Raw genomic sequence first — 6,761 nt, 5'->3', positions numbered from 1 at the left:
TTTATAGCCCCTACCACTCACCTATTATCTTAACTCAAATAACCTTGTAAACCTTTGTAAATAGCCCAAACAAGTTCATAATCATCATTATAATTATTTGAACTCACTTGAGTCCATAGTTGACCTAGGTTGACCAAATTTGACACATGAGATCCTTAAACCCTAAATCATAATTGATCATGCATAGACTCAAATGGACCCATGGATGAACTTTTTTTTTTAATTAAGACCCGCAAAAAGGCCTATGCATTAATTATAAAAAAAAAAAATTCAAAGTCCTTAAGGGAGATGAGAAACTCACAAATGCTCCAATGAGCTACCAAAAAAAGGAAAAAAAATCCTAGGAGCCAATTATCTCCACTAAACAGAACTACAAAAAACTCTAGAAACGTTCTACCGATGCTACCGAAAGATAAAGGATATGAAAGACAGCTCGATCTCTCTGCAAAAAAAATGTTGATGACGATGTGAAGCACTTTCACCTGCAAAATAGAAAAGCTGCAAAGTAAGAGGGTATATCACAAAAATGTATAATTCAACCAAAGCATATAGAAAGAAATTTGGTTAAAAAACTGATCTAAATGAAGGCACCACTGCAAGCACAAATGAGGAATTAGATAGATAGAGCTCAAGATTAAGATAGTAGAAGCTTCATCAAGGAAATCCACAAGCCACTCAATCCAACCCTCAAGTGCATACACCAACCACATTTTTAAATAGCCACTGCAATGAAACCTCAACCAACTTTTTAAATAACCCGTGCAGCAGAGGATAACACCACCACACCAATAGAGATGCATAAGGTAAACAGAGGTAGCACGCCCATAGGCCCAGCTCCTCTTCTTTCAACTTCTTTTTTCTTCCTCTTCCATTTCCCTCCATTCTTATTCTCTTCTTCCATCCTTCTCTTCCTCTTCTTCCCCTCCATCTTATTCTTCCTCCTCCTTCTTTCCAAAAAAGTTAAAATTAAAAAGAGCATAGCATAGAAATTTAAAAAATTCGTAAGCATTTTTAAAGGGTTTGTACCAAAAAAAAAAAAACCTTAATCAGAAGTTAAAAAAAGGCCATTAAAATCAATTTCATATGCAGCTTTCAAAAGTGCTAGATACAAGAGTCGTAAAGCCAACTACAAATAGTTGGGATAAAGTTATGTGATTGAACCTGAGAAAGTAATCAGCACGTACTAGAAAAAATATATATATAAATAAGTGGATAGAGGAAACTTAATGAGAAACTAAAACAGGTCCAAAATAATTAAATTAAAATAAAAAAGTTTTCAAGTTGAAAGAAGAATGAGCTCAAACAGAGCAATTTAGTTGGTAAACCTCACCTTCTTTTAAATCCCATTGCAATTGGCTTCCAAGCCTCCAATAGAAAAGATAAATTACAATCATTAGTTGAATTGTGTGAGCTGGGCCTCTTACTATTTTCAAAAAGTGACTGTTTCAGTCTCCTATAACGCAAAATTGTAAATGAGATCACCTGTCAAAATGAAAAAAATAATACAGCAAATGAATGAAGGACCCTTTTTCATATCATGTTAGCTGCAATACATTGAATTTTAAGCCTTTTCCTAAAACCTTTAGCCTAGCTGCAGCAATCGTATATATATATACCACCACAGATGCATCAAGTTATAAATGTATACACATATACGATTTTTAATACTTAGGTTTTATTTGGGATAACTTATTTACTGCTTCTTGGATATGCTTTTTAATACAAAAAATTTAATTTTTATGATAAAAAGTTGATTAAGCTCTTTAACGATTTGGATTATTGTAGGGTTTTTGCTCATAGGTCTTATTTTATGAGTAATTGCTATATGAAATTGATAAAATTGTCTTCTACTTTGGATATTGAGATTGAATCGCTGATTATCCCCATATGGATTTCCTTCCCTAATTTTTGGTCTCATTTGTTTGCCCCATGTATTCTTCATGGCTTAGGTTGTCTTTGGTAAACCCTTAAAAATCGATAATGCGACCTCCAATAGTTCACGTCTGTCTGTTGCTCGTATTTTGGTTGAACTGGATGTGACCAAACATTACCCTCATAAAATCTTTATTGGCCCGGATAACATTGGTTATGTTCAAGCTGTGATTTTTAAAATTTTGTTAAAAGATGCATCAGGTAAACAGGGGAAAGTATTAGAAGAAGAATTCAAAAGATAATCAATATAATGTTTACCCAACAATCGATCTTGCCAACAAAAAATTACCATCACCAAGCCTCCAAGAAATAAAGGGCACAACCTCCCATTTAACCTTACAAAGTCTTTTCCAAACTCTAGAGTCACCTGGTTTAGAAAAATATATAGTAGGATGCTTGCCAACACAATACTTAGAAGTCATAAATTTAGCCCAAAAATTATCATTATAATGCATGTTGTACTAAAGTTTATAAGAAAAAGCCTTAGCTAGGTCATAAAAATTCTTACAATCAAGACCACCTTCGGGGAAAACCCCACAACACTTCTCCCAAGCAGCCCAATGAATTTTAGAGCTAGAAGAAGTGTCTTTCCAAAAAATTTATTAGTTAGTTTGTGAAGACTATCACAAACAATTTGAGTAGGAAAAATAGTTTGAAAACTATAAACTAGTAAAGCACAAAGAATAGTTTTAATAAGAATAACCCTACCACCAAAGCTAAGAAACTTGGACTCCCAAGATAAGAATTTGTTATGGACAGAGGCAATAAGATCATCAAACAAAAAAGATCTATTCCTCCCATTAAAAATAGGAACACCAAGATACTTGATGGGCAATTGAGCATGGGTAAAACTAGTAAGATTTTTAATAGCAACAATACGATCATTAGAAATTCTTTTGGAAGCATTAAAATAATTTTTATTTTTTCTAAAAGCTAAACCACTAACCAACTCAAATTGATAGAAGAAATCCATAAGTTTTTGAATTTTATTCCTAGAAGTATTAGTAAAAATAATAAAATTGTCCACAAAGCATAAATGGGATATGGGAAAACCTCCCAAAGTTCTAAAATAAAGACCAAGATTATCATCAAACAAGTTATGAAGCCCCCTAGAAAGAAATTCAACAGCTATAACGAAGAGGGCTGGGGAAATAGATCACCTTGCCTTAACCCATGAGAAGCTTTGAAAAAACCATAATTAGAGCTATTAACAATCATAAAAAATAAATATCTTTAATAAAATTTTTAATAAGCTTGATAAAAGAATAATCAAACCCAAAAATTGTAAAGTAAAATACAAAAAATTCCAATCAATATTGTCATAGGCTTTAGCAATATCAAGCTTTAGAATTAAGTTACCCCCTCTAAACCTGACATCCAAATCCTGATAGAATTCCTGAGCCAACAAAATGTTATCTGTAATGGCCCTACCTTTAACAAAACCCATATGATCAGAAGAAATAATTCTAGGTAAAATAGAAGTAAGATGATTCATAATAATTTTAGAGATTAAATTATTTAAAAAAATGCAAAGACTGATAGGTCTAAAATCATTCCAAGTGTTAACAGCGTTGTTTTTAGGAATAAGAACAATAGAGGTAAAAGTAAAAACCTTAGGTATAGAGTTAACAGCAAAGAAATCTAAAATAATAAAAAATATCCTTATCAAAAATATGCCAAGCATTTTGAAAAAAAAAAGAGTGGTAACACCATCAGGCCCAGCCACAGAGTCACTATTCATATCCAACAGAGTTTCTTTAACCTCCTCAAAAGAAGGAGGCCTAGAGAGATTGATATTCTCCTCAAGAGAAATAAAAGAAGGGATGAAAGAATGATCAGTAATATGAGCTAGACTAAACACTTTATTGAATCAAATTTGAAAATGTTGCACAGCTAAATTAGCAATCTCCACAGAGTTATCAGTAATAGAGCCATCCTCCTTTTGGATTTTAGTGATACTATTTCTAGCCCTTTTGACTCTTAACCAATGCATGGAAGTATTTAGGGTTGTTGTCACCTTCAACCAAGTGCTTAGCATCAACTTTTTGCTTCCAAACAATCTCCTCCTGAGCTTGAAAATTTAAAAGGTCCCCTTTAGACTTCTTTAAAAGGAAAAAAGTTATTATCCGTAGGGTCATCTTGACCAGCCAACTCAAGAGAATTAATTGCATGTTCAGCATGCAAAATATTAGAGAAAAGGTTTTTAAAAACATGGTGATTCCACCAATTTAAAACTTATTTCAGCCTTTTCAGCTTAAACCAAAGTCTCCTCATACCACAAATTGAATTATCTAGATGTAACGGAGCTTTCCAATTATTTTGAATAACATCAAAAAAAGATTCATGATGTAACCACATGTTTTGGAATCTAAATTGGGAGGAAGCAATTGAATGTCTAAAATTAAGGCTAATAAGTAACGGGGAATGATCGGACAAAGTTCTACTAAGATGGTGCACATTAGTGGAAACAGAGGAGTTAATCCAAGAGTCATTAAATAGCACACGATCCAGCCTTTTCCATAAATAACCCCTATTCCAAATAAAATTAGTATGAGCAAAACCAATATCAATTAAGTTACAAGTTAATATCATACTATTGAAATCATCCATAGAACGAAAAGGAGGGGCCCCTCCAATCTTTTTAAAGGGGTTAGTGATGGCATTAAAATCACCACCAACAATCCAAGGCAAATTGCAAATATTATAAAAATCAATAAGTTGCTCCAAAAGCATTTTTCTATTATAAAGAGCAGAGGCAGCATACACAAAAGAGGCACAATAATGGAAACTATGGACCACAACATTACAATGCAAAACCTAAGCAAAATCACCAATAACATCAATATTAATCAAGTCTTTCCAAAAAACGTAAATCTTGTTAGCCACATTAGAGATAGCATGTTTAAAACCTAAAAAATGAGTAGTGCTTAACAATTTAGAAGATGAAATAAGAGACTCAAGTAACATAAGGATAGAAAGGTTATGAATACGACATAAATTCTTAACATGAATTCTAGAAGGACAACCAGTACCCCTCACATTCCAAATATAGCATTAAACATAAAGAAAGAACTTAGTGGGAAGTATGCGAACAGGTGTTTCTAGGAGGTTGTAAAGAGATATGCTTAGTCTTCCTTACTCTTTTACTATGAACTTTAATAAAACTAAAATCATTATCATCCCTGGAAAAACATTTAACAGCAATATGCATATCTTCAGTATCAGTCAAAGCATCACTATTATAAGAAAAATAGAGTTAGTCTTACAAGCACTTGGATGTTCCCTAAGAGCAGTCTATTGAGGACATTCAACCTCCATAAACACACCATCATCTTCCAAATTTTGATGGTTTCTCCCAATAAGCTCTTCCATGTCTTTAGAGATAGGCAAGAAAATCTCCAAAGAAACAGATTCACCTTCCTCTAAAGTGATATCATTACTCTCCCCATCTTAGCAAGACAGTTGATTAACCAATACTTCTTGTTCGTTTAATGGATTTGAAGAAATACAAGCAAGCATAACACCATTAGATTCATAAATATTTTGAATAAAAGTGCATGGAAAGGTAGTTTCAACCAAGGCAATATTGGGAACTTCAGTATTAAACAAAGGTGTATTAGCATTCTTTTAACCATCAATAATAGGAGTAACAAAAGAATGAACTACAACTCCCTGATCATGATTCACAGAAACATCATTATGATTAGAAGGAATAGTTTCCTCCACATTAGCCTCCCTCTGGTCCTCAAGATTCAGAAGAGGGTTTGAGTTATAGTCCTCTAAATTAATGAGATTAGGATTAGATACAACCTGATCAACCACCCCCACATTATGCTTAAGGATTCCTTTTCTTTATAGAGATGAGGGTGTTTTCGAAAACAAACATTCATTCCATGGCCATGTATCTTGCAAAAAGAGCAAAAAATCGATAAATTTTCAAACTCAATTTTTCGGAAATACCAGTTGACTTCAAACCCAATCTATATTTCAATATGATGTTTTTTAGAAACATCAAGTTCAACTAAGACCCATGTAACAGGCGCCCACGACAAAGCCACAGTAGCTTGGTCTGTTTGCAAAGGTCTCCCAAAAATAAAAGCCATACCAAAAAGAATTTGATGATTAAAGAAGTGAAGCCTCAAATTTGGAAAAATAAATCCAAACCAATACAATTGAGGATTCCTCCCTCACATCACTTAATTTGACATGATTGAATATAGTAAGATCTCCTAGCAAAAATACGGCTATAATCCAGATCATTAACAAGTTGGATAGAAACATGTCTTTGATCAAGTAAACCAATGTGAAATGATCTGGAAAGTTTTAGGTTTAGAAAAAAACTTGCGAATAACATCAAGTTTAGGACGTCTCAAGATGAATTTACCAACTAGTGTTAAAGCAAAAGGAGCAGCTAATTGTTCAACTACCAAATCTTCAAACAAGAGTGTCGGGCCACCCTTGAAGGAAGATTACACAAATTTCATATTAGCAGAGGAAGAAGAGGATCCAACGACAACATCTTTAAAAGATCGTGATTTCCCCTCAAAAAGAGAGGAAGATGTGGGGTTCAATGATGAAGGGGTCATCATCGTCCAACACCAAGAAACCACAAAACTTTAAAATTTCGAAAAGGAAGATCAGAGAAAGAAAAAAGCTAAAAGAAATAGTCAGTAAAATTGAAAGAGAGAGACACAAGAAGAGCAAACAAGCATGCATAGGAAGCCCTAGAATCACCCCAAAATCACCTCCAAATCCAGAGCCAAAGAGATATTGACCCATGGATGAACTTAGTTGACCATGATAGGTGAACTTGACCATTAAGAGCTAAT

Source organism: Dendrobium catenatum, unplaced genomic scaffold, assembly GCF_001605985.2.
Source record: "Dendrobium catenatum unplaced genomic scaffold, ASM160598v2 fragScaff_scaffold_1125, whole genome shotgun sequence".
In the NCBI taxonomy this organism is placed as follows: domain Eukaryota; kingdom Viridiplantae; phylum Streptophyta; class Magnoliopsida; order Asparagales; family Orchidaceae; genus Dendrobium; species Dendrobium catenatum.
This window is presented reverse-complemented; position numbering follows the sequence as displayed.